Raw genomic sequence first — 23,846 nt, 5'->3', positions numbered from 1 at the left:
AAGCAAAATACTGGTAGCGACACTCAAGGAAACCACGAAATTTCCATAACTTATGTCAGCAAAGTGGGAATATTGTACAGTGTGTGTTGAAGTTCCTATACAACATTGTTTATCTGCCGTTTCTTTGTTTGTAAGGAATGTATATACTAAAAGTTCTTCTTGCTGTCAAAAGAATATGTGTGAATAAGTCATTTTAACTTATTCTTCTGTTTTAATTTTATCTTCCTGCCATCATCCCACAGCCTTACTTTAGAAATTTTTTCTTTAGAAAATTGAACAAGTGCTCCTTGTGGTGGCACATACCTCGAGGATGGGAGGCAGGGGTGGAAGGGTCACTTGAGGCCATTAGTTTGACAGCAGCCTGGCCAACAAAGTGAGACCCCATGTCTGCAAAACAATTTAAAAATTAGCCAAGTATCGTCATGTATACCTACAGTCCCAGCTACCTCAACTTACGGAGAAAGTTCAGGGCCTGGAGAGAAGGCTGGGAGGCAGGAGCTGGGTCTAAAGAGGCCATTGTAACGACGGAGCTGTGCCTGTGGAGGCTGTTGTGAGGCAGTAGGCTCATCTGCGGAGACTGCCGTGAGGTAGGGTATGGGCCTAAATAGGCCATTGTGAGTCATGAGCTTGGTCTGTAGAGGCTGACTGGAGAGAGTTCTGGGCCTGGCGAGGCTGCCGGGAGGTAGGAGCTGGGCCAAAAGATTTAAGCACATTTACGTTGATTAGGCACTTCATTTCCATTATTACACTGGAATATATAATAAAATAATTATAGAACTCACCATAATGTAGAATCAGTGGGCGTGTTAAGCTTGTTTTCCTGAAACTGGATGGTCCCACCTGAGCGTGATGGGAGAAAGTGACAGATCAATAGGTATTACATTCTCATAAGCACAGCGCAACCTAGATCCCTCACATGCACGGTTCACAACAGGGTGCGTTCTCCTATGAGAATCTAATGCTACTGCTCATCTGAGAAGGTGGAGCTCAAGCGCGAATGTGAGCAAAGGAGAGTGGCTGTAAATACAGGCGAAGCTTCCCTCACTCCCTCACTCGACACCACTCACCTGCTGTGTGGCTCCTTACGGCTCCATGGCTCAGGGGTTGGGGACCCCTGCTCAAGTGCATTAAAGCGACCCTTCCCACACCAGTCTTCATAGTAGTCAAGAGCAGTAACCACTTAGCTCCCAAGGCATATGCCTCAGCTGGCATTTCGTCACAATCAACAGTAAGTGGTAGCTTGAGTCATTGTGAGGTCACTTCCTGGAAATCACCCTAAACCTGGGCCCTGACACTAAAACCCTAACCCTGGACCCTGACCCTAAAACCCTAACCCTGGGCCCTGACACTAATACCCTAACACTAGGCCCTGGTCCTGAGCCTAAAACCCCAAACCTGTGTCCCGGCCCTGACCTTAAACAACCCTAAACCTGGGCCCCGGCCCTGACCCTAAAGCAACCCTAACACTGGGCCCCGGACCTGACCCTAAAACAACCCTAACACTGGGCCCCGGCCGTCACCCTAAAACAACCCTAACCCTGGCCCCGGACCTGAACCTGAAACAAGCCTAAACCTGGGCCCTGGCCCTGACCCTAAAACAATCCTAACCCTGGGCCCTGGCCCTTTCCCTAAAACAACCCTAATCCTGGGCCTTGGCCCTGACCCTAAAACAAGCCTAACTCTCGGCCCTGGCCCTGACCCTAAAACAACCCTAACCCTAGGACCTGGCGCTGACCCTAAAACAACCCTACCCCTGGGCCCTGGCCCTGACACTAAAACAACCCTAAACCTGGGCCCGGGCCCTGACCCTAAAACAACCCTAACCCTGGGCCCTGGTCCTGACCCTAAAACAACCCTAACCCTGGGCCCTGGCCCTGACCCAAAAACAACCCTAACCCTGGCCCTGGCCATGACCCTAAAACAACCGTAAACCTGGGCCCTGGCCCTGACCCTAAAACAAGCCTAAACCTGGGCCCTCACCCTGACCCTAAAACAACCCTAAACCTGGACCCTGGCCCTGAACCTAAAACAACCCTAACCCTGGGCCCTGGCACTAAAACAAGCTTAACCCTGGGACCTGGCCATGACACTAAAACAACCGTAAAACTGTGCCCTGGCCCTGACCCTTAAACAAGCCTAAACGTGGGCCCTGGCCGTGACCCTAAAACAACCCTAAACCTGGACCCAGTCCCTGACCCTAATACAAGCCTAACCCTGGGCCCTGGAACTGACCATAAAGCAACCCTAATCCTGGGCACTGACCATAAAACAACCCTAAACCTGGACCCAGTCCCTGACCCTAATACAAGCCTAACCCTGGGCCCTGGCCCTGACCCTAAAACAACCCTAAACCTGGGCCCTGGCCCTGACCCTAAAACAAGCCTAACGCTCGGCACTGGCCCTGACCCTAAAACAAGCCTAACCCTGGGCCCTGGCCCTGACCCTAAAACAACCCTAACCATGGGCCCTGGCCCTGACCCTAAAACAACCCTAACCCTGGGACCTGGCCCTGACCCTAAAACAACCCTAACCCTGGGCCCTGGCTCTTAACCTAAAACAACCCTAACACTTGGCCCTGGCCCTGACCCTAAAACAAGCCTAACCCAGGGCCCTGGCCCTGACCCTAAAACAAGCCTATCCCTGGGCCCTGGCACTGACCCTAAAACAACACTAACCCTGGACCCTGTCTCTGACCCCAAAACAACCCTAACCCTGGGCCCCGGCCCTGACCCTAAAACAAGCCTAACCCTCGGCCCTGGCCCTGACCCTAAAACAACCCTAACCCTGGGCCCTGGACCTGACCCTAAAACAACCCTATCCCTGGGCCCTGGCCCTGACCCTAAAACAAGCCTAATCCTGGGCCCTGGCCCTGACCCTAAAACACCCCTAAACCTGGGCCCTGGCCCTGACCTTAAAACAACCCTAATGCTGGGCCCTGGCCCTGACCTAAAACAACCCTGACCCTGGGCCCTGGCCCTGACCCTAAAACAACCCGAACCCTGGGCCCTGGCACCAAAACAAGCCTAAACCTGGGCCCATGTCCTGACCCTAAAACAACCGTAACCCTGGGCCCTGGCCCTGACCCTAAAACAACCCTAACCCTGGGCCATGGCCCTGACCCTAAAACAACACTAACCCTGGGCACTGGCCCTGACCCTAAAACAACCCTAACCCTGGGCCCTGGCTCTGACCCTAAAACAAGCCTAACCCTTGGCCCTGGCCCTGACCCTAAAACAACCCTAACCCTGGGCCCTGTCCTTGACCCTAAAACAAGACTAATCCTGGGCCCTGGCCCTGACCCTGAAACAAGCCTAACCGTGGGCCCAGGACCTGACCCTAAAACAACCCTAACCATGGGCCCTGGCCCTGACCTAAAACAACCCTAACCGTGGGCCCTGACCCTGACCCTAAAACAACCCTAACCCTGGGCCCTGGTACTAAAACAAGACTAACCATGTGCCCAGGTCCTGACCCTAAAACAACCCTAACCCTGGGCCCAGGCCCGGACCCTAAAACAAGCCTAACCCTGGGCACTGGCCCTGACCCTAAAACAACCCTATCCCTGGGCCCAGGCCCTGACCCTAAAACAAGCCGAACCCTGGGCCCTGGCCCTGACCCTAAAACAACCCTAACCCTGGGCCCTGGAACTGACCCTAAAACAACCCTATCCCTGGGCCCTGGGCCTGACCCTAAAACAAGCCTAACCCTGGGACCTGACACTGAACCTAAATCAAGCCTAAACCTGGGCCCTGGCCCTGACCCTAAAACACCCCTAAACCTGGGCCCTGGCCCTGACCTAAAACAACCCTGACCCTGGGCCCTGGCCCTGACTCTAAAACAACCCGAACCCTGGGCCCTGGCACTAAAAGAAGCCTAACCCAGGGCCCAGGTCATGACCCTAAAACAACCCTAAACCTGGGCCCTGGCCCTGACTCTAAAACAAGCCTAACCCTGGGAACTGGCCCTGACCTAAAACAACCCTAACCCTGGGCCCTGGCCCTGACCTAAAACAACCCTAACCGTGGGCCCTGGCCCTGACCCTAAAACAACCCTAACCCTGGGCCCTGGTACTAAAACAAGACTAACCCTGGGCCCAGGTCCTGACCCTAAAACAAGCCTAACCCTGGGCCCTGGCCCTGACCCTAAAACAACCCTATCCCTGGGCCCTGGCCCTGACCCTAAAACAAGCCTAACCCTGGGACCTGGCCCTGAACCTAAATCAAGCCTAACCCTGGGCCCTGGCCATGACCCTAAAACAACCCTAACGCTGGGCCCTGGCCCTGAACCTAAAACACCCCTAAACCTGGGCCCTGGCCTTGACCTAAAACAACCCTGACCCTGGGCCCTGGCCCTGACTCTAAAACAACCCGAACCCTGGGCCCTGGCACTAAAAGAAGCCTAACACTGGGCCCAGGTCCTGACCCTAAAACAACCCTAACCCTGGGCCCTGTCGCTGACCTGAAAACAACCCTAATGCTGGGCCCTGGCCCTGACCATAAAACAACCCTAACCCTGGGCCCTGGCCCTGACCCTAAAACAATCCTAACCCTGGGCCCTGGCCCTGACCCTAAAACAACCATAGCTCTGGGCCCTGGCCCTGAACCTAAAACAACCCTAACCCTGGGCCCAGGCCCTGACCATAAAACAAACCTAACCCTGGGCCCTGGCCCTGACCCTAAAACAAACCTAACCCTGGGCCCTGGCCCTGACCCTAAAACAACCCTAACCCTGGGCCCTGGCCCTGACTCTAAAACAAGCCTAACCCTGGGCCCTGGCCCTGACCCTAAAACAACCCTAACCCTGGGCCCTGGCCCAGACCCTAAAACAAACCTAACCCTAGGCCCTGGCCCTGACCCTAAAATAAAGACAACCATGGGCACTCACCCTAAAACAACCCTAACCCTGGGCCCTGACCCTAAAACAACCTTAACCCTGGGCACTGACCCTAAAATAACCACAACCCTGGGCCCTGGCCCTGACCCTAAAACAACCCTAACCCTGGGACCTGGCCCTGACCCTAAAACAACCCTAACCCTGGGCCCTGGTACTAAAACAAGCCTAACCCTTGACCCAGGTCCTGACCCTAAAACAACCCTAAACCTGGGCCCTGGCCCTGACCCTAAAACAAGCCTAACCCTGGGCACTGGCCCTGACCCTAAAACAACCCTATCCCTGGGGCCTGGCCCTGACCCTAAAACAAGCCTAACCCTGGGCACTGGCCCTGACCCTAAAACAAGCCTAACCCTGGGCCCTGGCCCTGACCCTACAACAACCCTATCCCTGGGCCCTGGCCCTGACCCTAAAATAAGCCTTAACCTGGGCCCTGGCCCAGACCCTAAAACAAGCCTAAACCTGGGCCCTGGCCCTGACCCTAAAACAACCCTATCCCTGGGCCCTGGCCCTGACCCTAAAACAACCCTAACACTGAGCCCTGGCCCTGACCCTAAAACAAGCCTAACCCTGGGCCCTGGCCCTGACCCTAAAACAAGCCTAACCCTGGACCCTGTCCCTGACCCTAAAACAAGCCTAACCCTGGGCCCTGGCCCTGACCCTAAAACAAGCCTAACCCTGGGACCTGGTCCTGAACCTAAAACAAGCCTAACCCTGGGCCCTGGCCCTGACCCTAAAACAACCCTAACGCTGGGCCCTGGCCCTGACCCTAAACACCCCTAAATCTGGGACCTGGCCCTGACCTAAAACAACCCTGACCCTGGACCCTGGCCCTGACCCTAAAACAACCCAAACCCTGGGCCCTGGCACTAAAAGAAGCCTAACCCTGGGCCCAGGTCCTGACCCTAAAACAACCCTAACCCTGGGCCCTGGCTCGGACCCTAAAACAACCCTAACGCTGCGCCCTGGCCCTGACCCTAAAACAACCCTAACCCTGGGCCCTGGCCCTGACCCTAAAGCGAGCCTAACCCTGGGCCCTGGCCCTGACCCTAAAGCAAGCCTAACCCTGGGCCCTGGCCCTGACTCTAAAACAAGCCTAACCCTGGGCCCTGGCCCTGACCCTAAAACAACCCTAACCCTGGGCCCTGTCCTTGCCCCTAAAACAAGCCTAATCCTGGGCCCTGGCTCTGACCCTAAAACAAGCCTATCCGTGGGCCCTGGACCTGACCCTAATACAACCCTAACCCTTGGCCCTGGCCCTGACCCTAAAACAACCCTAACCCTGGGCCCTGCCCTGACCTAAAACAACCCTAACCCTGGGCCCTGGCCGTGACCCTAAAACAACCCTAACCCTGGGCCCTGGTACTAAAACAAGCCTAACCCTGGGCCCAGGTCCTGACCCTAAAACAACCCTAAACCTGGGCCCTGGCCCTGACCCTAAAACAAGCCTAACCCTGGGCCCTGGCCCTGACCCTAAAACAACCCTATCCCTGGGCCGTGGCCCTGACCCTAAAACAAGCCTTACCCTGGGCCCTGGCCCAGACCCTAAAACAAGCCTAACCCTGGGCCCTGGCCCTGACCCTAAAACAACCCTATCCCTGGGCCCTGGCCCTGAACCTAAAACAACCCTAACACTGAGCCCTGGACCTGACCCTAAAACAAGCCTAACCCTGGGCCCTGGCCCTGACCCTAAAACAAGCCTAACCCTGGACCCTGTCCCTGACACTAAAACAAGCCTAACCCTGGGCCCTTGCCCTGACCCTAAAACAACCCTAACGCTGGGCCCTGGCCCTGACCCTAAACACCCCTAAATCTGGGACCTGGCCCTGACCTAAAACAACCCTGACCCTGGGCCCTGGCCCTGACCCTAAAACAACCCGAACCCTGGGCCCTGGCACTAAAAGAAGCCTAACCCTGGGCCCAGGTCCTGACCCTAAAACAACCCTAACCCTGGGCCCTGGCTCGTACCCTAAAACAACCCTAACGCTGCGCCCTGGCCCTGACCCTAAAACAACCCTAACCCTGGCCCTGGCCCTGACCCTAAAACAACCATAGCTCTGGGCCCTGGAACTAAAACAAGACTAACCCTGGGCCCAGGTCCTGACCCTAAAACAACCCTAACCCTGGGCCCTGGCCCAGACCCTAAAACAAACCTAAACCTAGGCCCTGGCCCTGACCCTAAAATAAAGCCAACCATGGGCACTCACCCTAAAACAACCCTAACCCTGGGCCCTGACCCTAGAACAACCTTAACCCTGGGCACTGACCCTAAAATAACCATAACCCTGGGCCCTGGCCCTGACCCTAAAACAACCCTAACCCTGGGACCTGGCCCTGACACTGAAACAACCCTGACCCTGGACCCTGGCCCTGACCCTAAAACAACCCTAACCGTGGGCCCTGGCCAAGACCCTAAAACAACCCTAACCCTGAGCCCTGGCAGTGACCGTAAAACAACCGTAACCCTGGGCCCTGGCCCTGACCCTAAAACAACCCTAAAACTGGACCCTGACCCTGACCCTGAAACAACACTAACCCTGGGCCCTGGCCCTCACCGTAAAACATCCCTAACCCTGGGTCCCTGGCCCTGACCCTAAAACAAGCCTAACCCTGGGCCCTGGCCCTGACCCTAAAACAAGCCTAACCCTGGGCCCTGGCCCTGACCCTAAAACAAGCCTATCCCTGGGCCCTGGCCCTGACCCTAAAACAACGCAAACCCTGGGCACTGGCCCTGAACCTAAAACAACCCTAACCCTGGGCCCTGGCCCTGACCCTAAAACAAGCCTAACCCTGGGACCTGGCCCTGACCTAAAACAACCTTAACCCTGGGCCCTGGCCCGGACCTAAAACAACTCTAACCCTGGGCCCTGGCCCTGACCCTAAAACAACCCTAACCCTGGGCCCTGGTACTAAAACAAGCCTAACCCTTGACCCAGGTCCTGACCCTAAAACAACCCTAAACCTGGGCCCTGGCCCTGACCCTAAAACAAGCCTAACCCTGGGCACTGGCCCTGACCCTAAAACAACCCTATCCCTGGGGCCTGGCCCTGACCCTAAAACAAGCCTAACCATGGGCACTGGCCCTGACCCTAAAACAAGCCTAACCCTGGGCCCTGGCCCTGACCCTAAAACAACCCTATCCCTGGGCCCTGGCCCTGACCCTAAAACAAGCCTAACCATGGGCCCTGGCCCTGACCCTAAAACAAGCCTAACCCTGGGCCCTGGCCCTGACCCTAAAACAAGCCTAACCCTGGTCCCTGGCCCTGACCCTAAAACAACCCTAACCCTTGGCCCAGTCCCTGACCCTAAAACAAGCCTAACCCTGGGCCCTGGCCCTGACCCTAAAACAAGCCTAACCCTGGGACCTGGCCCTGAACCTAAAACAAGCCTAACCCTGGGCCCTGGCCCTGACCCTAAAACAAGCCTAACGCTGGGCCCTGGCCCTGACCCTAAAACACCCCTAAACCTGGGACCTGGCCCTGACCTAAAACAACCCTGACCCTGGGCCCTGGCCCTGACCCTAAAACAACCCGAACCCTGGGCCCTGGCACTAAAAGAAGCCTAACCCTGGGCCCAGGTCCTGACCCTAAAACAACCCTAACCCTGGGCCCTGCCTCGGACCCTAAAACAACCCTAACGCTGCGCCCTGGCGCTGACCCTAAAACAACCCTAACCCTGGGCCCTGGCCCTGACCCTAAAGCAAGCCTAACCCTGGGCCCTGGCCCTGACCCTAAAGCAAGCCTAACCCTGGGCCCTGGCCCTGACCCTAAAACAACCCTAACCGTGGGCCCTGGCCCTGACCCTAAAACAACCCTAACCCTGGGCCTAGGTCCTGACCCTAAAACAACCCTAACCCTGGACCCAGGCCCTGACCCTAAAACAAGCCTAACCCTGGGCACTGGCCCTGATCCTAAAACAACCCTACCCCTGGGCCCTGGCCCTGACCCTAAAACAAGCCTAACCCTGGGCCCTGGCCCTGACCCTAAAACAACCCTAACCCTGGGCCCTGGCCCTGACCATAAAACAACCCTATCCCTGGGCCCTGGCCCTGACCCTAAAACAAGCCTAACCCTGGGACCTGGCCCTAAACCTAAATCAAGCCTAACCCGGGGCCCTGGCCCTGACCCTAAAACAACCCTAACGCTGGGCCCTGGCCCTGACCCTAAAACACCCATAAACCTGGGCCCTGGCCCTGACCTAAAACAACCCTGACCCTGGGCCCAGGCCCTGACTCTAAAACAACCCGAACCCTGGGCCCTGGCACTAAAAGAAGCCTAACCCTGGGCCCAGGTCCTGACCCTAAAACAACCCTAACCCTGGGCCCTGGCGCTGACCCTAAAACAACCCTAACGCTGGGCCCTGGCCCTGACCCTAACACAACCCTAACCCTGGGCCCTGGCCCTGACCCTAAAACAATCCTAACCCTGGGCCCTGGCCCTGACCCTAAAACAACCATAGCTCTGGGCCCTGGCCCTGAACCTAAAACAACCCTAACCCTGGGCCCAGGCCCTGACCCTAAAACAAACCTAACCCTGGGCCCTGGCCCTGACCCTAAAACAAACCTAACCCTGGGCCCTGGCCCTGACCCTAAAACAACCCTAACCCTGGGCCCTGGCCCTGACTCTAAAACACCCCTAAACCTGGGACCTGGCCCTGACCCTAAAACAACCCTAACCCTGGGCCCTGGCCCAGACCCTAAAACAAACCTAAACCTAGGCCCTGGCCCTGACCCTAAAATAAAGCCAACCATGGGCACTCACCCTAAAACAACCCTAACCCTGGGCCCTGACCCTAAAACAACCTTTACCCTGGGCACTGACCCTAAAATAACCATAACCCTGGGCCCTGGCCCTGACCCTAAAACAACCCTAACCCTGGGCCCTGGCCCTGACCCTAAAACAACCCTAACCCTGGGCCCTGGCCCTGACCCTAAAACAACCCTAACCCTGGGCCCTGACCCTGCCCCTACAACAAGGCTAATCCTGGGCCCTGGACCTGACCCTAAAACAACCCTAACCCTGGGCCCTGGTACTAAAACAAGCCTAACCCTGGGCCCAGGTCCTGACCCTAAAACAACCCTAAACCTGGGCCCTGGCCCTGAGCCTAAAACAAGCCTAACCCTGGGCCCTGGCGCTGACCTGAAAACAACCCTAATGCTGGGCCCTGGCCCTGACCATAAAACAACCCTAACCCTGGGCCCTGGCCCTGACCCTAAAACAATCCTAACCCTGGGCCCTGGCCCTGACCCTAAAACAACCATAGCTCTGGGCCCTGGCCCTGAACCTAAAACAACCCTAACCCTGGGCCCAGGCCCTGACCCTAAAACAAACCTAACCCTGGGCCCTGGCCCTGACCCTAAAACAAACCTAACCCTGGGCCCTGGCCCTGACCCTAAAACAACCCTAACCCTGGGCCCTGGCCCTGACTCTAAAACAAGCCTAACCCTGGGCCCTGGCACTGACCCTAAAACAACCCTAACCCTGGGCCCTGGCCCAGACCCTAAAACAAACCTAACCCTAGGCCCTGGCCCTGACCCTAAAATAAAGACAACCATGGGCACTCACCCTAAAACAACCCTAACCCTGGGCCCTGACCCTAAAACAACCTTAACCCTGGGCACTGACCCTAAAATAACCACAACCCTGGGCCCTGGCCCTGACCCTAAAACAACCCTAACCCTGGGACCTGGCCCTGACACTGAAAGAACCCTGACCCTGGACCCTGGCCCTGACCCTAAAACAACCCTAACCCTGGGCCCTGGACATGACCCTAAAACAACCCTAATCCTGGGCCCTGGACCTGACCCTAAAACAACCCAAACCGTGGGCCCTGGACATGACCCTAAAACAACCCTAACCCTGAGCCCTGGCCCTGAACGTAAAACAACCCTAACCCTGGGCCCTGGCCCTGACCCTAAAACAAACCTAAAACTGGACCCTCACCCTGACCCTGAAACAACCCTAACCCTGGGCCCTGGCCCTCACCGTAAAAAAACCCTAACCCTGGGTCCCTGGCCCTGACCCTAAAACAAGCCTAACCCTGGGCCCTGGCCCTGACCCTAAAACAACCCTAACCCTGGGCCCTGGCCCTGACCATAAAACAACCCTATCCCTGGGCCCTGGCCCTGACCCTAAAACAAGCCTAACCCTGGGACCTGGCCCTAAACCTAAATCAAGCCTAACCCGGGGCCCTGGCCCTGACCCTAAAACAACCCTAACGCTGGGCCCTGGCCGTGACCCTAAAACACCCATAAACCTGGGCCCTGGCCCTGACCTAAAACAACCCTGACCCTGGGCCCTGGCCCTGACTCTAAAACAACCCGAACCCTGGGCCCTGGCACTAAAAGAAGCCTAACCCTGGGCCCAGGTCCTGACCCTAAAACAACCCTAACCCTGGGCCCTGGCGCTGACCCTAAAACAACCCTAACGCTGGGCCCTGGCCCTGACCCTAACACAACCCTAACCCTGGGCCCTGGCCCTGACCCTAAAACAATCCTAACCCTGGGCCCTGGCCCTGACCCTAAAACAACCATAGCTCTGGGCCCTGGCCCTGAACCTAAAACAACCCTAACCCTGGGCCCAGGCCCTGACCCTAAAACAAACCTAACCCTGGGCCCTGGCCCTGACCCTAAAACAAACCTAACCCTGGGCCCTGGCCCTGACCCTAAAACAACCCTAACCCTGGGCCCTGGCCCTGACTCTAAAACAAGCCTAACCCTGGGCCCTGGCCCTGACCCTAAAACAACCCTAACCCTGGGCCCTGGCCCAGACCCTAAAACAAACCTAAACCTAGGCCCTGGCCCTGACCCTAAAATAAAGCCAACCATGGGCACTCACCCTAAAACAACCCTAACCCTGGGCCCTGACCCTAAAACAACCTTTACCCTGGGCACTGACCCTAAAATAACCATAACCCTGGGCCCTGGCCCTGACCCTAAAACAACCCTAACCCTGGGCCCTGGCCCTGACCCTAAAACAACCCTAACCCTGGGCCCTGGCCCTGACCCTAAAACAACCCTAACCCTGGGCCCTGACCCTGCCCCTACAACAAGCCTAATCCTGGGCCCTGGACCTGACCCTAAAACAACCCTAACCCTGGGCCCTGGTACTAAAACAAGCCTAACCCTGGGCCCAGGTCCTGACCCTAAAACAACCCTAAACCTGGGCCCTGGCCCTGAGCCTAAAACAAGCCTAACCCTGGGCACTGGCCCTGACCCTAAAACAACCCTATCCCTGGGGCCTGGCCCTGACCCTAAAACAAGCCTAACCCTGGGCACTGGCCCTGACCCTAAAAAAAGCCTAACCCTGGGCCCTGGCCCTGACCCTAAAACAACCTTAACCCTGGGCCCTGGCCCTGACCCTAAAACAAGCCTAACCCTGGACCCTGGCCCTGACCCTAAAACAAGCCTAACCCTGGTCCCTGGCCCTGACCCTAAAACAACCCTAACCCTGGGCCCTGTCCCTGACCCTAAAACAAGCCTAACCCTGGGCCCTGGCCCTGACCCTAAAACAAGCCTAATCCTGGGCCCTGGCACTGACCCTAAAACAAGCCTAACCCTGGGCCCTGGCCCTGACCCTAAAACAACCCTATCCATGGGCCCTGGCCCTGACCCTAAAACAAGCCTAACCCTGGGACCTGGCCCTGAACCTAAATCAAGCCTAACCCTGGGCCCTGGCCCTGACCCTAAAACAACCCTAACGCTGGGCCCTGGCCCTGACCCTAAAACACCCCTAAACCTGGGCCCTGGCCTTGACCTAAAACAACCCTGACCCTGGGCCCTGGCCCTGACTCTAAAACAACCCGAACCCTGGGCCCTGGCACTAAAAGAAGCCTAACACTGGGCCCAGGTCCTGACCCTAAAACAACCCTAAACTTGGGCCCTGGCGCTGACCTGAAAACAACCCGAATGCTGGGCCCTGGCCCTGACCATAAAACAACCCTAACCCTGGGCCCTGGCCCTGACCCTAAAACAATCCTAACCCTGGGCCCTGGCCCTGACCCTAAAACAACCATAGCTCTGGGCCCTGGCCCTGAACCTAAAACAACCCTAACCCTGGGCCCAGGCCCTGACCCTAAAACAAACCTAACCCTGGGCCCTGGCCCTGACCCTAAAACAAACCTAACCCTGGGCCCTGGCCCTGACCCTAAAACAACCCTAACCCTGGGCCCTGGCCCTGACTCTAAAACAAGCCTAACCCTGGGCCCTGGCCCTGACCCTAAAACAACCCTAACCCTGGGCCCTGGCCCAGACCCTAAAACAAACCTAACCCTAGGCCCTGGCCCTGACCCTAAAATAAAGACAACCATGGGCACTCACCCTAAAACAACCCTAACCCTGGGCCCTGACCCTAAAACAACCTTAACCCTGGGCACTGACCCTAAAATAACCACAACCCTGGGCCCTGGCCCTGACCCTAAAACAACCCTAACCCTGGGACCTGGCCCTGACACTGAAAGAACCCTGACCCTGGACCCTGGCCCTGACCCTAAAACAACCCTAACCCTGGGCCCTGGACATGACCCTAAAACAACCCTAATCCTGGGCCCTGGACCTGACCCTAAAACAACCCAAACCGTGGGCCCTGGACATGACCCTAAAACAACCCTAACCCTGAGCCCTGGCCCTGAACGTAAAACAACCCTAACCCTGGGCCCTGGCCCTGACCCTAAAACAAACCTAAAACTGGACCCTCACCCTGACCCTGAAACAACCCTAACCCTGGGCCCTGGCCCTCACCGTAAAAAAACCCTAACCCTGGGTCCCTGGCCCTGACCCTAAAACAAGCCTAACCCTGGGCCCTGGCCCTGACCCTAAAACAAGCCTAACCCTGGGCCGTGGACCTGACCCTAAAACAAGCCTAACCCTGGGCCCTGGCCCTGACCCTAAAACAACCCTAACCCTGGGCCCTCGCCCTGACCCTAAAACAACCCTAACCCTGGGCACAGGCCCTGAACCTAAAACAACCCTAACCCTGGGCCCTGGCCCTGACCCTAAAACAAGCCTAAACCTGGGACCTGGCCCTGACCTAAAACAACCCTAACCCTGGGCCCTTTCCCTGACCTAAAACAACCCTAACCCTGGGCCCTGGCCCTGACCCTAAAACAACCCTAACCCTGGGCCCTGGTACTAAAACAAGCCTAACCCTGGGTCCAGGTCCTGACCCTAAAACAACCCTAAACCTGGGCCCTGGCCCTGACCCGAAAACAAGCCTAACCCTGGGCCCTGGCCCTGACCCTACAACAACCCTATCCCTGGGCCCTGGCCCTGACCCTAAAACAAGCCTTACCCTGGGCCCTGGCCCAGACCCTAAAACAAGCCTAAACCTGGGCCCTGGCCCTGACCCTAAAACAACCCTATCCCTGGGCCCTGGCCCTGACCCTAAAACAACCCTAACACTGAGCCCTGGCCCTGACCCTAAAACAAGCCTAACCCTGGGCCCTGGCCCTGACCCTAAAACAAGCCTAACCCTGGACCCTGTCCCTGACCCTAAAACAAGCCTAACCCTGGGCCCTGGCCCTGACCCTAAAACAAGCCTAAACCTGGGACCTCGTCCTGAACCTAAAACAAGCCTAACCCTGGGCCCTGGCCCTGACCCTAAAACAACCCTAACGCTGGGCCCTGGCCCTGACCCTAAACACCCCTAAATCTGGGACCTGGCCCTGACCTAAAACAACCCTGACCCTGGACCCTGGCCCTGACCCTAAAACAACCCGAACCCTGGGCCCTGGCACTAAAACAAGCCTAACCCTGGGCCCAGGTCCTGACCCTAAAACAACCCTAACCCTGGGCCCTGGCTCGGACCCTAAAACAACCCTAACGCTGCGCCCTGGCCCTGACCCTAAAACAACCCTAACCCTGGGCCCTGGCCCTGACCCTAATGCGAGCCTAACCCTGGGCCCTGGCCCTGACCCTAAAGCAAGCCTAACCCTGGGCCCTGGCCCTGACTCTAAAACAAGCCTAACCCTGGGCCCTGGCCCTGACCCTAAAACAACCCTAACCCTGGGCCCTGTCCTTGCCCCTAAAACAAGCCTAATCCTGGGCCCTGGCTCTGACCCTCAAACAAGCCTATCCGTGGGCCCTGGACCTGACCCTAATACAAGCCTAACCCTTGGCCCTGGCCCTGACCCTAAAACAACCCTAACCCTGGGCCCTGCCCTGACCTAAAACAACCCTAACCCTGGGCCCTGGCCCTGACCCTAAAACAACCCTAACCCTGGGCCCTGGTACTAAAACAAGCCTAACCCTGGGTCCAGGTCCTGACCCTAAAACAACCCTAAACCTTGGCCCTGGCCCTGACCCTAAAACAAGCCTAACCCTGGGCCCTGGCACTAAAAGAAGCCTAACCCTGGGCCCAGGTCCTGACCCTAAAACAACCCTAACCCTGGGCCCTGCCTCGGACCCTAAAACAACCCTAATGCTGCGCCCTGGCCCTGACCCTAAAACAACCCTAACCCTGGGCCCTGGCCCTGACCCTAAAGCAAGCCTAACACTGGGCCCTGGCCCTGACCCTAAAGCAAGCCTAACCCTGGGCCCTGGCCCTGACCCTAAAACAACCCTAACCGTGGGCCCTGGCCCTGACCCTAAAACAACCCTAACCCTGGGCCTACGTCCTGACCCTAAAACAACCCTAACCCTGGACCCAGGCCCTGACCCTAAAACAAGCCTAACCCTGGGCACTGGCCCTGATCCTAAAACAACCCTATCCCTGGGCCCTGGCCCTGACCCTAAAACAAGCCTAACCCTGGGCCCTGGCCCTGACCCTAAAACAACCCTAACCCTGGGCCCTGGCCCTGACCCTAAAACAACCCTATCCCTGGGCCCTGGCCCTGACCCTAAAACAAGCCTAACCCTGGGACCTGGCCCTAAACCTAAATCAAGCCTAACCCGGGGCCCTGGCCCTGACCCTAAAACAACCCTAACGCTGGGCCCTGGCCCTGACCCTAAAACACCCATAAACCTGGGCCCTGGCCCTGACCTAAAACAACCCTGACCCTGGGCCCAGGCCCTGACTCTAAAACAACCCGAACCCTGGGCCCTGGCACTAAAAGAAGCCTAACCCTGGGCCCAGGTCCTGACCCTAAAACAACCCTAACCCTGGGCCCTGGCGCTGACCCTAAAACAACCCTAACGCTGGGCCCTGGCCCTGACCCTAACACAACCCTAACCCTGGGCCCTGGCCCTGACCCTAAAACAATCCTAACCCTGGGCCCTGGCCCTGACCCTAAAACAACCATAGCTCTGGGCCCTGGCCCTGAACCTAAAACAACCCTAACCCTGGGCCCAGGCCCTGACCCTAAAACAAACCTAACCCTGGGCCCTAGCCCTGACCCTAAAACAAACCTAACCCTGGGCCCTGGCCCTGACCCTAAAACAACCCTAACCCTGGGCCCTGGCCCAGACCCTAAAACAAACCTAAACCTAGGCCCTGGCCCTGACCCTAAAATAAAGCCAACCATGGGCACTCACCCTAAAACAACCCTAACCCTGGGCCCTGACCCTAAAACAACCTTTACCCTGGGCACTGACCCTAAAATAACCATAACCCTGGGCCCTGGCCCTGACCCTAAAACAACCCTAACCCTGGGCCCTGGCCCTGACCCTAAAACAACCCTAACCCTGGGCCCTGGCCCTGACCCTAAAACAACCCTAACCCTGGGCCCTGACCCTGCCCCTACAACAAGCCTAATCCTGGGCCCTGGACCTGACCCTAAAACAACCCTAACCCTGGGCCCTGGTACTAAAACAAGCCTAACCCTGGGCCCAGGTCCTGACCCTAAAACAACCCTAAACCTGGGCCCTGGCCCTGAGCCTAAAACAAGCCTAACCCTGGGCACTGGCCCTGACCCTAAAACAACCCTATCCCTGGGGCCTGGCCCTGACCCTAAAACAAGCCTAACCCTGGGCACTGGCTCTGACCCTAAAACAAGCCTAACCCTGGGCCCTGGCCCTGACCCTAAAACAACCTTAACCCTGGGCCCTGGCCCTGACCCTAAAACAAGCCTAACCCTGGACCCTGGCCCTGACCCTAAAACAAGCCTAACCCTGGTCCCTGGCCCTGACCCTAAAACAACCCTAACCCTGGGCCCTGTCCCTGACCCTAAAACAAGCCTAAACCTGGGCCCTGTCCCTGACCCTAAAACAAGCCTAATCCTGGGACCTGGCCCTGAACCTAAAACAAGCCTAACCCTGGGCCCTGGCCCTGACCCTAAAACAACCCTAACGCTGGGCCATGGCCCTGAACCTAAAACACCCCTAAACCTGGGACCTGGCCCTGACCTAAAACAACACTGACCCTGGGCCCTGGCCCTGACCCTAAAACAACCCGAACCCTGGGCCCTGGCACTAAATGAAGCCTAACCCTGGGCCCAGGTCGTGACCCTAAAACAACCCTAACCCTGGGCCCTGCCTCGGACCCTAAAACAACCCTAACGCTGCGCCATGGCCCTAACCCTAAAACAACCCTAACCCTGGGCCCTGGCCCTGACCCTAAAGCAAGCCTAACGCTGGGCCCTGGCCCAGACCCTAAAGCAAGCCTAACCCTGGGCCCTGGCCCTGACCCTAAAACAAGCCTAACCCTGGGCCTTGGCCCTGACCCTAAAACAACCCTAAACCTGGGCCCTGGCCCTGACCATAAAACAACCCTAACCGTGGGCCCTGGCCCTGACCCTAAAACAACCCTAACCCTGGGCCCTGGTACTAAAACAAGACTAACCCTGGGCCCAGGTCCTGACCCTAAAACAACCCTAAACCTGGGCCCAGGCCCTGACCCTAAAACAAGGCTAACCCTGGGCCCTGGACCTGACCCTAAAACAACACTAACCCTGGGACCTGGCCCTGACCCTAAAACAATCCTAACCCTGGGCCCTGGCCCTGACCCTTAAACAACCATAGCTCTGGGCCCTGGCCCTGAACCTAAAACAACCCTAACCCTGGGCCCAGGCCGTGACCCTAAAACAAACCTAAACCTGGGCCCTGGCCCTGACCCTAAAACAAACCTAACCCTGGGCCCTGGCCCTGACCCTAAAACAACCCTAACCCTGGACCCTGGCCCTGACCCTAAAATAAAGCCAACCATGGGCACTCACCCTAAAACAACCCTAACCCTGGGCCCTGACCCTAAAACAACCTTAACCCTGGGCACTGACCCTCAAATAACCATAACCCTGGGCCCTGGCCCTGACCCTAAAACAACCCTAACCCTGGGACCTGGCCCTGACACTGAAACAACCCTGACCCTGGACCCTGGCCCTGACCCTAAAACAACCCTAACCGTGGGCCCTGGACATCACCCTAAAACAACCCTAACCCTGAGCCCTGGCAATGACCGTAAAACAACCCTAACCCTGGGCCCTGGCCCTGACCCTAAAACAACCCTAAACCTGGACCCTGACCCTGACCCTGAAACAACCCTAACCCTGGGCCCTGGCCCTCACCGTAAAACATCCCTAACCCTGGGTCCCTGGCCCTGACCCTAAAACAAGCCTAACCCTGGGCCCAGGCCCTGACCCTAAAACAAGCCTAACCCTGGGCCCTGGCCCTGACCCTAAAACAAGCCTAACCCTGGGCCCTGGCCCTGACCCTAAAACAACCCTAACCCTGGGCCCTCGCCCTGACCCTAAAACAACTCTAACCCTGGGCACTGGCACTGAACCTAAAACAACCCTAACCCTGGGCCCTGGCCCTGACCCTAAAACAAGCCTAACCCTGGGACCTGGCCCTGACCTAAAACAACCCTAACCCTGGGCCCTGGCCCTGACCTAAAACAACCCTAACCCTGGGCCCTGGCCCTGACCCTAAAACAACCCTAACCCTGGGCCCTGGTACTAAAACAAGCCTAACCCTGGGCCCATGTCCTGACCCTAAAACAACCCTAAACCTGGGCCCTGGCCCTGACCCTAAAACAAGCCTAACCCTGGGCCCTGGCCCTGACCCTAAAACAACCCTAATCCTGGGGCCTGGCCCTGACCCTAAAACAATCCTAACCCTGGGCACTGGACCTGACCCTAAAACAAGCCTAACCCTGGGCCCTGGCCCTGACCCTAAAACAACCCTATCCCTGGGCCCTGGCCCTGACCCTAAAACAAGCCTAACCCTGGGCCCTGGCCCTGACCCTAAAACAACCCTATCCCTGGGCCCTGGCCCTGACCCTAAAACAAGCCTAACCCTGGGCCCTGGCCCTGACCCTAAAACAAGCCGAACCCTGGGCCCTGGCCCTGACCCTAAAACAAGCCTAACCGTGGGACCTGGCCCTGACCCTAAAACAACCCTAACCCTGGGCTCTGTCCCTGACCCTAAAACAAGCCTAACCCTGGGCCCTGGCCCTGACCCTAAAACAACCCTAACCCTGGGCCCTGTCCCTGACCCTAAAACAAGCCTAACCCTGGGCCCTGGCCCTGACCCTAAAACAAGCCTAACCCTGGGACCTGGCCCTGAACCTAAAACAAGCCTAACCCTGGGCCCTGGCCCTGACCCTAAAACAACCCTAACGCTGGGCCCTGGCCCTGACCCTAAAACACCCCTAAACCTGGGACCTGGCCCTGACCTAAAACAACCCTGACTCTGGGCCCTGGCCCTGACCCTAAAACAACCCGAACCCTGGGCCTACGTCCTGACCCTAAAACAACCCTAACCCTGGACCCAGGCCCTGACCCTAAAACAAGCCTAACCCTGGGCACTGGCCCTGATCCTAAAACAACCCTATCCCTGGGCCCTGGCCCTGACCCTAAAACAAGCCTAACCCTAGGCCCTGGCCCTGACCCTAAAACAACCCTAACCCTGGGCCCTGGCCCTGACCCTAAAACAACCCTATCCCTGGGCCCTGGCCCTGACCCTAAAACAAGCCTAACCCTGGGACCTGGCCCTAAACCTAAATCAAGCCTAACCCGGGGCCCTGGCCCTGACCCTAAAACAACCCTAACGCTGGGCCCTGGCCCTGACCCTAAAACACCCATAAACCTGGGCCCTGGCCCTGACCTAAAACAACCCTGACCCTGGGCCCAGGCCCTGACTCTAAAACAACCCGAACCCTGGGCCCTGGCACTAAAAGAAGCCTAACCCTGGGCCCAGGTCCTGACCCTAAAACAACCCTAACCCTGGGCCCTGGCGCTGACCCTAAAACAACCCTAACGCTGGGCCCTGGCCCTGACCCTAACACAACCCTAACCCTGGGCCCTGGCCCTGACCCTAAAACAATCCTAACCCTGGGCCCTGGCCCTGACCCTAAAACAACCATAGCTCTGGGCCCTGGCCCTGAACCTAAAACAACCCTAACCCTGGGCCCAGGCCCTGACCCTAAAACAAACCTAACCCTGGGCCCTGGCCCTGACCCTAAAACAAACCTAACCCTGGGCCCTGGCCCTGACCCTAAAACAACCCTAACCCTGGGCCCTGGCCCTGACTCTAAAACAAGCCTAACCCTGGGCCCTGGCCCTGACCCTAAAACAACCCTAACCCTGGGCCCTGGCCCAGACCCTAAAACAAACCTAAACCTAGGCCCTGGCCCTGACCCTAAAATAAAGCCAACCATGGGCACTCACCCTAAAACAACCCTAACCCTGGGCCCTGACCCTAAAACAACCTTTACCCTGGGCACTGACCCTAAAATAACCATAACCCTGGGCCCTGGCCCTGACCCTAAAACAACCCTAACCCTGGGCCCTGGCCCTGACCCTAAAACAACCCTAACCCTGGGCCCTGGCCCTGACCCTAAAACAACCCTAACCCTGGGCCCTGACCCTGCCCCTACAACAAGCCTAATCCTGGGCCCTGGACCTGACCCTAAAACAACCCTAACCCTGGGCCCTGGTACTAAAACAAGCCTAACCCTGGGCCCAGGTCCTGACCCTAAAACAACCCTAAACCTGGGCCCTGGCCCTGAGCCTAAAACAAGCCTAACCCTGGGCACTGGCCCTGACCCTAAAACAACCCTATCCCTGGGGCCTGGCCCTGACCCTAAAACAAGCCTAACCCTGGGCACTGGCTCTGACCCTAAAACAAGCCTAACCCTGGACCCTGGCCCTGACCCTAAAACAAGCCTAACCCTGGTCCCTGGCCCTGACCCTAAAACAACCCTAACCCTGGGCCCTGTCCCTGACCCTAAAACAAGCCTAAACCTGGACCCTGTCCCTGACCCTAAAACAAGCCTAATCCTGGGGCCTGGCCCTGAACCTAAAACAAGCCTAACCCTGGGCCCTGGCCCTGACCCTAAAACAACCCTAACGCTGGGCCATGGCCCTGACCCTAAAACACCCCTAAACCTGGGACCTGGCCCTGACCTAAAACAACACTGACCCTGGGCCCTGGCCCTGACCCTAAAACAACCCGAACCCTGGGCCCTGGCACTAAATGAAGCCTAACCCTGGGCCCAGGTCGTGACCCTAAAACAACCCTAACCCTGGGCCCTGCCTCGGACCCTAAAACAACCCTAACGCTGCGCCATGGCCCTAACCCTAAAACAACCCTAACCCTGGGCCCTGGCCCTGACCCTAAAGCAAGCCTAACGCTGGGCCCTGGCCCAGACCCTAAAGCAAGCCTAACCCTGGGCCCTGGCCCTGACCCTAAAACAAGCCTAACCCTGGGCCTTGGCCCTGACCCTAAAACAACCCTAAACCTGGGCCCTGGCCCTGACCATAAAACAACCCTAACCGTGGGCCCTGGCCCTGACCCTAAAACAACCCTAACCCTGGGCCATGGTACTAAAACAAGACTAACCCTGGGCCCAGGTCCTGACCCTAAAACAGCCCTAAACCTGGGCCCTGGCCCTGACCCTAAAACAAGCCTAACCCTGGGCCCTGGACCTGACCCTAAAACAACACTAACCCTGGGACCTGGCCCTGACCCATAAACAACCATAGCTCTGGGCCCTGGCCCTGAACCTAAAACAACCCTAACCCTGGGCCCAGGCCGTGACCCTAAAACAAACCTAAACCTGGGCCCTGGCCCTGACCCTAAAACAAACCTAACCCTGGGCCCTGGCCCTGACCCTAAAACAACCCTAACCCTGGACCCTGGCCCTGACCCTAAAATAAAGCCAACCATGGGCACTCACCCTAAAACAACCCTAACCCTGGGCCCTGACCCTAAAACAACCTTAACCCTGGGCACTGACCCTCAAATAACCATAACCCTGGGCCCTGGCCCTGACCCTAAAACAACCCTATCCCTGGGCCCTGGCCCTGACCCTAAAACAAGCCTAACCCTGGGCCCTGGCCCTGACCCTAAAACAAGCCGAACCCTGGGCCCTGGCCCTGACCCTAAAACAAGCCTAACCCTGGGACCTGGCCCTGACCCTAAAACAACCCTAACCCTGGGCTCTGTCCCTGACCCTAAAACAAGCCTAACCCTGGGCCCTGGCCCTGACCCTAAAACAAGCCTAACCCTGGGACCTGGCCCTGAACCTAAAACAAGCCTAACCCTGGGCCCTGGCCCTGACCCTAAAACAACCCTAACGCTGGGCCCTGGCCCTGACCCTAAAACACCCCTAAACCTGGGACCTGGCCCTGACCTAAAACAACCTTGACCCTGGGCCCTGGCCCTGACCTAAAACAACCCTGACCCTGGGCCCTGGCCCTGACCCTAAAACAACCCGAACCCTGGGCCCTGGCACTAAAAGAAACCTAAACCTGGGCCCAGGTCCTGACACTAAAACAACCCTAACCCTGGGCCCTGGCCCTGACTCTAAAACAAGCCTAACCCTGGGCCCTGGCCCTGACCCTAAAACAACCCTAACCCTGGGCCCTGGCCCAGACCCTAAAACAAACCTAAACCTAGGCCCTGGCCCTGACCCTAAAATAAAGCCAACCATGGGCACTCACCCTAAAACAACCCTAACCCTGGGCCCAGACCCTAAAACAACCTTAACCCTGGGCACTGACCCTAAAATAACCATAACCCTGGGCCCTGGCCCTGACCCTAAAACAACCCTAACCCTGGGACCTGGCCCTGACACTGAAACAACCCTGACCCTGGACACTGGCCCTGACCCTAAAACAACCCTAACCGTGGGCCCTGGACATGACCCTAAAACAACCCTAACCCTGAGCCCTGGCAGTGACCGTAAAACAACCCTAACCCTGGGCCCTGGCCCTGACCCTAAAACAACCCTAAAACTGGACCCTGACCCTGACCCTTAAACAACCCTAACCCTGGGTCCTGGCCCTCACCGTAAAACATCCCTAACCCTGGGTCCCTGGCCCTGACCCTAAAACAAGCCTAACCCTGGGCCCAGGCCCTGACCCTAAAACAAGCCTAACCCTGGGCCCTGGCCCTGACCCTAAAACAGGCCTAACCCTGGGCCCTGGCCCTGACCCTAAAAAACCCTAACCCTGGGCCCTCGCCCTGACCCTAAAACAACCCTAACCCTGGGCACTGGCCCTGAACCTAAAACAACCCTAACCCTGGGCCCTGGCCCTGACCCTAAAACAAGCCTAACCCTGGGACCTGGCCCTGACCTAAAACAACCCTAACCCTGGGCCCTGGCCCTGACCTAAAACAACCCTAACCCTGGGCCCTGGCCCTGACCCTAAAACAACCCTAACCCTGGGCCCTGGTAGTAAAACAAGCCTAACCCTGGGCCCAGGTCCTGACCCTAAAACAACCCTAAACCTGGGCCCTGGCCCTGACCCTAAAACAAGCCTAACCCTCGGCCATGGCACTGACCCTAAAACAACCCTATCCCTGGGGCCTGGCCCTGACCCTAAAACAAGCGTAACCCTGGGCCCTGGCCCTGACCCTTAAACAAGCCTAACCCTGGACCCTGGCCCTGAACCTAAAACAACCCTAACCCTGGGCCCTGGCCCTGACCCTAAAACAACCCTAACGCTGGGCCCTGGCCCTGACCCTAAAACACCCCTAAACCTGGGACCTGGCCCTGACCTAAAACAACCCTGACCCTGGGCCCTGGCCCTGACCCTAAACCAACCCGAACCCTGGGCCCTGGCACTAAAAGAAACCTAAA

At 57.6% G+C, this 23,846-nt stretch overlaps 1 long non-coding RNA gene across 1 annotated transcript in view; it reads right to left on the bottom strand.

The window, feature by feature from the left end:
* The window catches only part of LOC134757293 (uncharacterized), a 104,671-nt gene that overhangs the window by 543 nt on the left and 80,282 nt on the right, over nt 1-23,846 (bottom strand). The window lies entirely within an intron of this gene.

Source organism: Gorilla gorilla, chromosome 16, assembly GCF_029281585.2.
Source record: "Gorilla gorilla gorilla isolate KB3781 chromosome 16, NHGRI_mGorGor1-v2.1_pri, whole genome shotgun sequence".
In the NCBI taxonomy this organism is placed as follows: domain Eukaryota; kingdom Metazoa; phylum Chordata; class Mammalia; order Primates; family Hominidae; genus Gorilla; species Gorilla gorilla.
Note: the sequence above shows the minus strand (reverse complement) of the source record. Positions and strands in the feature narration are given on the sequence as shown.